At 34.3% G+C, this 8,861-nt stretch overlaps 1 long non-coding RNA gene across 1 annotated transcript; it reads right to left on the reverse strand.

Moving 5' to 3' along the window:
- Positions 1-4,934: 4,934 nt before the first annotated feature.
- LOC138149627 (uncharacterized) lies at positions 4,935-7,274 on the reverse strand. Its single transcript, XR_011165371.1, has 2 exons — positions 7,188-7,274; positions 4,935-5,527 (listed from the first exon to the last, which is right to left on the reverse strand). It is a non-coding gene; the product is annotated as an uncharacterized lncRNA (long non-coding RNA).
- Between the last annotated feature and the right edge of the window lie 1,587 nt (positions 7,275-8,861).

An 8,861-nucleotide genomic window follows, 5' to 3' on the forward strand; every position in this document is an offset into this window, starting at 1 on the left:
TGGGAACTCTGGGATTTGGCTATAATATTCCTAGGAGTTTTCCTTTTGTTATATTTTTCAAGAGGTAACCAGTGAATTCTTTCAATTTCTATTTTGCCCTCTGGTTCTAAAATATCAAGGGCAAGTTTCCGAGAAGTTCTTGAAGGATGATTTCTAGGTTCTTTTTTTTGATCACAGCTTTCAGGTATTCAAATAATTTTTAAATGATCTCTCCTGGACCTATTTTCCAGGTCAGTGGTTTTTCCAATGAGATATTTCACATTGCTTTCTATTTTTTTTGTGTGTTTTTTTTGGGTCTGTTTTATAGTATCTTGGTTTCTCATAAAGTCATTAGCTTCCAATTGCTCCAATCTAATTTTGAAGGAATTATTCTCTTCAGTGAGCTTTTGAAATTCTTCTTCCTTCTGGAAAATTTTAAGGCATTCTTCTCCACATAGGTTTTTTGGGCCTCTTTTACCATTTCAGTTAGTCTATTTTTTAAGGTATTATTTTCTTCAGTCAGGTTGTTGACTCTCTTTTCATGATTTTCTTACATCATTCTCATTTCTCTTCCCTGTTTAGCCTCCATTTCTCTTACTTGATTTTCAAAATCCTCCTTGAGTTCTTCCATGGCCTGTAACCAGTTCATTTTTTCTTGGAAGCTTTTGATGCAGGTGTTCTGACTGTTTTTTTCTTCCTCCCATTCCATGTTTGATCCTTTTTGTCCCCCCAAAAGGATTCTGTGGTCTGTTTGTGCTTCCTTTGCTTCTTCATATTGCCAGTCAATTACTTGACTTTTGAGCTCTTTGCCACTGTAGAACTCTGCTTCCAGAGAGGAGAGTTTTGAACCAAATCATTGTGGTTTTCACAAATTTTGTCAGAGCTATGAGGAGGGCTAGTTCTCTACAGACACCACACTGGCAAACTGGCCTTTCTCACCCCAGGACCACTGTCCAAGAAAGCAACCCAGATCCAAGCAGGTCAGAGCAAGAGCAATTACCCTCTGAATGGCCGCTTGTTCCCCCAGAATCTGCAGCTGCCTCCACCACCTCTTGCCCTGGGTGCAGGGGCCAGATTGCGCCCTTCATTTCCAACAGAGTTCCCTACTTACCTTTTATTTTATTTTTGGTGTTTATGACTTGAAAAGTATGAAAACCACCACAGATGCTGCTGATTCTCTTCTGAAGTTTGTCCTAGCCACCGTGGCCTCCCAGAGGCCAAAACTGCATGGCTCACAAGGCACTGTGCTGGGTTCCCATCAAGCTGTGATGAACCCTTCCTTTTGGCCTCCTGGGCTGCCTTCTGTGGGAGATTATTTTTCTCTCTGTCACTTTGTGTGTTCTGTAGCTATAAAATTTATTTGGAGTCATATTTTATAGGTATTTGAGGTGGTTGTGGGGGGAGGTCACAGAATTTCCTGCTTCTGCTTTGCCATATTGGTTCCACTCCTTTTAAAAATTATATCAATGTTCATTAGGGATGTTGTCCTGGAAATATTTTTTTACCTATCTTGTTACTCCTGGTTTATGTAACAAGATAATATCTGTATCATGGAAGGAATTTGGCAGGATTCCATCTTTTGTTATTTTTTGTAAACAATTTATATGATGTTGGAATTAATTATTCTTTGATTTTTTAATAGTAACATTTTATGAATCATTCTTTTCCTGGGGGTTGTCTTCCCCTCCCTTACCTTAGAAGTGCTTTGTTATATAGTTCTAATTGAATTTTTAATTTGTTAATTTTTTGTAGTTTAGCTGCATTTTTTGATTCATTGCCCTGCTCATCCCCCTCACTTCTTTTTGCATGTTTTTTTTGTTAATAAAGTTGTTTAGAGAAAAAAATTTCCCCTAAGGGTTGCTTTGGAATACTTGTTTTTGTTGTTATATCTATCTTTCATGAAATTATCTTTATGTCTTTGCTTTGTTCTTGGATTCAATGATTCTTTAGTAATTTATTTATTTAGTCTATACTTGCCTTTTAACAATTTTCAATGACTTCTTAAATATGACTTTAATTTCATTATGATAATTGGCAAAGAATATATGTATATGTATATATTATTTCTGAGTTTTCTCTATTAGTTTAAGACATTCTTGACACAATCTTTTTTTAAAAATGTCATACACAAGTGAGGAAAAATGTATATGCATATGTGTGTATTTGCATATATATATATGTGTTTATACATATATTTCTATATATATCTACTCCTTTGAATTTCTATTCAATAATTCCAAATTCTAAGATATCTAATTTTTCTAAAACTCTGTAAAGATATTGAGGACCTTAACTTATTTATTGTTTATTTTGGTCAGATTTATTTAGGGCTGATAGAGATAAATTGAGGTCCCCTATATTTATAGTTGTATTGTCTATTTCTCTTTTTCATTTATTTAGTTTTTTTAATTATTTAGAAGTTCTGCAGTTTGGTGCATATGTGTTAGGTATTGAAATAAATTCTTTTTCTATGTCATCTTTCAGCAAAATGTATTGGTAAGTTCATCCTGTTCACATTTACATTTAAGAGAGTTAATTGCTCATTTCATTTTATTTTACTCCTTTACACCTTTTTCTTCTCTATACTTCTCTTTCATAGTCTATTTCAAGTTATTTTCATTTCCCCCTTTTAACCTTTTCTTCACTAATCCCTCTTCAAGTTTAAGATTTGCTTTGTTTGTAACCAATTCTTTCCCAAATCCACAATCCCTCTTATATTCCCTTTTCTAATTTTCATTTTCCTTCTTGTATTCCTGTTGAGTTGACTGCATTTCTATACGAAACTCTGATATCTATCAACGTCTATCTATCTATGTATCTATGTATCTATGTATCTATCTATCTATCACTAAATAACTCTATATGTGTGGTGTTCCCTTTATATCAATGTACATGAATTAAATCCAAATATTTCTATATATACAAACCAATTATACATCTTAATAAGTTTCCCAATCTTTTGTTTTATTTCCCACTAATGTATCTTCATCTGAGTTGATATTTTTTTCTTCTAATAGCACCCAACATAAAACTATTTGGAGATTTTCTGACTCAGTTGACTACATCTCTGACCCTTTGTGAAATTAGAATCGGAAAGAATCTTTTTGATTTCTACACTCTCCATTAGCATGTAAACATGCCATCCTTATAAAGAAACTTCCTATTACTTGTAGTGACATTTTAGTTTTAATTTTCTCATAATTTCTATATTTATATAGCAAATTTTCTTTGCTGATATTTTATTTTAAAATCAGGAATTTTGTTTAATACCATAATAATTGCTGAACATATCCCTTCCCAACTCTCTTATTCGATCCCTTATCCCTTGTAATACATATTTTTCAAAGTAAGAAAAATAGCTTTCAGTAAAATCAGCCTATGTATCAACTGGATGATGTTATAAACAATATTCTACACTCATATTCTACTACCTCCGGAATGAAGCAAGGGAGGTGCACTTTCTCACATCTTCCCTGGGGCCAAGCTTGATCATTACAATTAGATTATGCTTTTCTTTACATATTTTGTAGTCTCTATGCACATTGTTTTTCTGGTTCCATATTCTTCACTCATCAAAAATTATTAAGCACCTATAATGTGCCATGTTACTCTGCATCAGTTCATATACATCATTTATGCTACTTATACATATATACTTCTATGCTACTTATGAAGATGACATTGAATATGATTATCATAGATGAAGGTCAAATATCATCTATGCAAGAAAATTCAAATTTGTCAAAAAATTGATATTTATTTGAAAAAATTAGATAGGTTCAGTCATACTAAATGGCAAAATAATGCCATTGTCTAGATTTCATATCCCATATTATTTTAATCTTTAATCAGCCACTCAGCCATCATTCCATACATCCATTCATTCATTCCATGGTTTATTGTGATTTATCTGTGAACAAATCGTAAAGTTTTTTGAACCTCAGTTTTTAAATTCTAAAAATAAATCTTTGACTCAAGCCATGTAAAATTTTCTCTAACTCAAAAATTCTATGACTTATTCTATTAGCAATGTCATGAGTAGTAATAACTAGTATAAAAAAATAAGTGCTTCAAGTTCTGAAGAGGGGAAAAATTTTCACAAGGGAAGTCTTAAAACTTCTTTTAGGATTTTAAAAATGAGTAGGAATTGAATAGGAGGGGAAAAGGGCAAAACACATTCATAACCCCTATACAAAACTGAATTTTCATACAATATTAGACTCTTAGAGATAGAAAGGATCTCAGAGTTCATTTAGCCTGAAAATCAGGAACTCTGACTACTCAATCCCCAACAAATATCCATTCAGTCTTTCCTGAAAGATCTTCAATGGTGGTTACTAAACTCACAGATAATGTATTACATTCCTGAATGACTCTAATCATTAAGATCCTTTTTTTTTTTCCTTTTTTTGATGGGGGATGGCAGGGCAATAGGGGTTAAGTAACCCAAGGTCACATGGCTAGTGTGTTCCGTGTCTGAGGCCTGATTTGAACTCAGGTCTTCCTGACTCCAGAGCCAGTGCTCTGTTCACTGTGCCACCTAGCCACCTCATTAAGATACTTTAATTAATGTTGGACAGAAGTTTGACTTCATGTAAAATATATTCATTTTCCCACTTAGTTCTTTTCTCTGGGGCTCAGCAGAATAACACCAATCCCTTTTTCACATGATTATCTTTCAAATATTTAAAGATTACTACTATATCCTTTCTATGAATTCTTTTCTCAAGGCTACACTTCCCCAGGTCCTTCAACTTCTCCTCTTATGTTAGCACTTCGAGTACATTCAGTCTGTGATTTGTACTACTGTAGATGCTCTCCAACTTGTACAAAGTGCTTCAAACATAGAATAACCTGGATGTATCAGAAAGTGGAGGAATACAGCTATACTCTAGCATTCCTTGCTATTGACAATATATTTCTATGAGTGTAGTGAAAACAAATTGAAACAACTCTTAGTTTTTGTTTTGTTTATCTCAGCTGTATGCCCCATCCTTGAGTTATGTTCATTCCAGAGTTTACTAAACTCCTACATCTTTTTCATATGACCTGGTTTATAGACAAATTCTTACCCCCACCCCAATCCTGTATTTATGTAATTCAAAAATTGAAGTCCATATTCAGAACTTCATCATTATCCATATTAAATCTTACTTTGTTAGCATCCACAAATTGTTTGAACCTGTCAATATTTTTGAGGATCCTAATTCTATCATTCATTATATAATATTTTATTTCCATCTTTTTCTCATCTGCAAAATTGATGAATATATGGCTTTATCCACATCAATGATAGAAATATCTAATGAAACTACATGAATAACAGATAGATCCCTGGGGGTCAATCCACTAGAGATGTGTCTATCCTGGTTAATTGATTTTCTTTGGTTATAGTTCAGCCACCAGCTCTGAACCTAATGTGTACTATCATTGAGTCCATATATCTTCAGTTTGTCTTCAAAGATATTATGAGACATTGTCAAATACAAAGTTGAAATCCAGATGTGTTATGTGCAAATCATTCTGCTAAAATTCTGGTTGAGTAATCCTTTAAAAAAAGATAAAGAAAGAAAAAATTAGGTTAATATGGCATTTCATTTCTTAATATGTTTGTTTGTTGTCATGATTTTTTCCCTAAATGCCCACAAGCCATCTCCCTTGATGCTCTGTTGTTTTAGAATTGTAGCAAGAATCTATTATAACTTAAACAATTATATATAATTTGAAATAATAATCCTTTCCTCCTTTTTAAAATCAGTTAATCTTCTTGATTGTAGTCCAACCTCATTTTCACCCCTCTTCTTCATGCCAGATCCTCAAAGTGTGACTATTAGTTAACAATAACACATTTACATATTTTTGTTTCCAATTATTCTACTATATAGTATATATTGACTGAGTGTTCTAAACTCACAGATGACGATATATTTTCTTACCATTGTCTTATCCATCTTGACTTTCAATTACTGCTTAAGTGTTTAGTTTTCTTTCCCAAATTCACAATAATTTCCATTAGAATAAAAAGAAAAAAAAATATCTGAGTGGTTCTGACATTTTCTCTATAATAATTATCAATTATAACTTAATAACTTCTGCTACCATATTTAAAACATTCTTACAACAATTGCTTGGAAAATAGAAGTACTTAACCACAATTATATCCTGACTTTTTGCTAGTCCTATGATTTCTATAAAAGAACTGAACAATCATTTGACTCCTGCAAAGAGTCTGGTATATTATAATATAATACTATCATTCCACTGTGTTTGTTTTTCCTTCTCTTGATCCTTACATAAATATTATTTTTTACCTCACCTCCCTGTTCAACTTTGTCAGCTTCAACAAGATAGATCTTCTTTTTCATTTGCATTTAATAGTATTTTATTTTTCCAATTACATGTAAAGATAGCTATCAAAATTTGTTTTTGGTAAGATGGCTGATTAGGTCAGAAAATTCCATGCTCTCAAGATTTTCCCAGGACAAAAGAGTTAAAATTGCACCTTAGGGCAAACAAAGTGTGGGTAGAGATAAATAAGAATGGGGGCACCAAAAGAGGCTTCCTGGGGCACTTTGAGAAGAACAGAAGAAAAATTCCATAATGAGATTGTTTCCTGTGAAGAGAAAACACCTCCAGGCTAGGATCCATTTTAACAACAAGCAGAAAGCCTCTTAAATAACAAGCAACAAGCCCTGGGGTTAATTTATTTGAAAGACTGCTTCTAGGCCCAGCCATAGCAATTTTTACCCCCAGAATAGTGAAGAGAGTTGGGCATCTGAACCCTGGAAGATCTAGGGGACCTCTGCTGAAAAGAAAGGCCAGACCCAGTTGTGCTCCAAAGAATGGTGGGGGTGAGAAGAAACCAGTACATACCTGGTGATTGCAAAAGCAGTGGAGCAGAATATTTCACTTAGTTCAAGGGAAAAAGTCAGAACCCTGAATTTCAGAAAATACAAACAGAAACTAGAAGCAGACAAATACAGACAGAGAAAATAACACAATTCCAAAGACTAAAAGACAGGGCTTCTAGCTGTCTGAACATTACATACATACATAGTTAGTTACCAGAGGGAGAAGCATCACCAACTTGGTTTTCAAAGCCAGGGGAATCAATGGCCACTCAAAGTCTCATCTGGCCAAATCATACAACTCTTTTGCTTAAGTGAGTGTGAAAGCAAAACCTCACCTCAGAATATATATATACATACCCTTCTTCAGAGTCAGAGGATATCAAAATCTTCATGACTCCTGCCTAATTACAAAGTCATAAAAAGGTGTGGGCCTTCCTGAAAAACAAATCTCCCCACCCCTGCCCCATCATGCCAATCCAGTTGGGTTCCTTTTGAGGCCCATTAAGGGATAGAGAAGATCGTCAAATTCCCTTACCATTACAGGCACTTAAAGGAGGGTGGAGATTTGGCTTTGCTTCTAGCCTAGAAGGGAAAACTGAAGATCTGGGACAAGAGGCATCATTTCCCATAATCCAGGGCTAAAGGTGATTACAAAAATTAAGTTATTCCCACAAAAAATGCACAGCAAAGGAGAAAGGATCCAACCATTGAAAGTTATTATGAGAATAGAGATGACTGGGCTTCATCTTCAGAAAAGGATATTGAAGTGAAGAAACCCCCAAAGAGTAATGTAAAATTGTCACCTGCTGAAAAAGAATTTATTGAAGAACTTTAAAAAAGACCTTGAATATCAAATGACAGAGAGGGAAGAAAACCAAAAAAAGAAAATAAGAATGATCCAAGAAAAACAATAAGAGTATGAAAGCATAGTCAACCAATTGGAAAAAGGAGATCCAGGATCTTAAGGAAGAAAATGACACCTTGAAAATTTGAATTGGGGAAAGTGAAGTCAATGGAATTATAAGAGATCAAGAAATAATTAATAATTTAGTATACATTATAAGTCCATTTTGGATAAGACTATATTAGTTTAGGGAATGGTATACTAAACAACCTTCCCATTTTCCTAGTTTTTCTTCTTCTGTTGATAAAACTATCATTCTCATGTTCCAGACCCAATACCTCTGAGCTAACTTTTTTTTCCCTTTCTTTTCTCTTACTTCCCATATCTTTGCAGGAAAAGTCTTGTTGATTATAATTCCATAATTTCTTTCATCCATATATTTCTCTCCATTTCTGAACCCCTACCCAAGCTCACTACCAAACAATTGCCGCCCTTGCACTATTGTAATAGAAGAATAAATGCTCTCTCTGCTGATAGTCTTTCCATTTGTAATTCATCTTTCACAGACCTCCCAAAATAATCTTCTCAAGAGAGATATCTTTGCTTTTTCTCTTCTGTAAAAGTTTTAATTATCTCCCCATTGCCTATAGGATAAAATATGAACTCCTGTAACAGAGAATACATTTTTCCTCCTCTAGAGAAGTCAGAAATTTTATGGATGTAGTTCCATACACCTCTTCTATTTCATTATACTTCTTTTGGAAAGTAGCCATTGGTAATATGACAGATCCTATTCAGTTGGTTCCAAAAGGATACTTGCTCTAAGGGACAAATGGTATGGCAGAGAGGTGTCCTCCTGCACTTCTTGCCTTGTGGGAGGTGCTGATATATTTAAAGGATTTGTTATCTAAGTGCTAGAGGATGAAAGACATCAGAGCATGAATCTCATACTGCTCCAATCTAATTTGGAGGACAGATATCTATTTGGACAAGGAGAGGGGTGCTGTGGTGTTCTTGACCAACAGGCAAGTTTCCATGAGGTCAGAGAGATAAATAGGTAACAGTCTAGGCTGGGCATTCTCATTTAGCACTGCACTCTCCCTTCCTTCCTTCCTCCCTTTCTTCCTTCCTTCCTTCCTTCCTTCCTTCCTTCCTTCCTTCCTTCCTTCCTTCCTTCCTTCCTTCCT

This window comes from Petaurus breviceps, unplaced genomic scaffold (genome assembly GCF_028583685.1).
Source record: "Petaurus breviceps papuanus isolate PSGF00001 unplaced genomic scaffold, PetGlider_PUasm1.0 90847, whole genome shotgun sequence".
Lineage (NCBI taxonomy): Eukaryota > Metazoa > Chordata > Mammalia > Diprotodontia > Petauridae > Petaurus > Petaurus breviceps.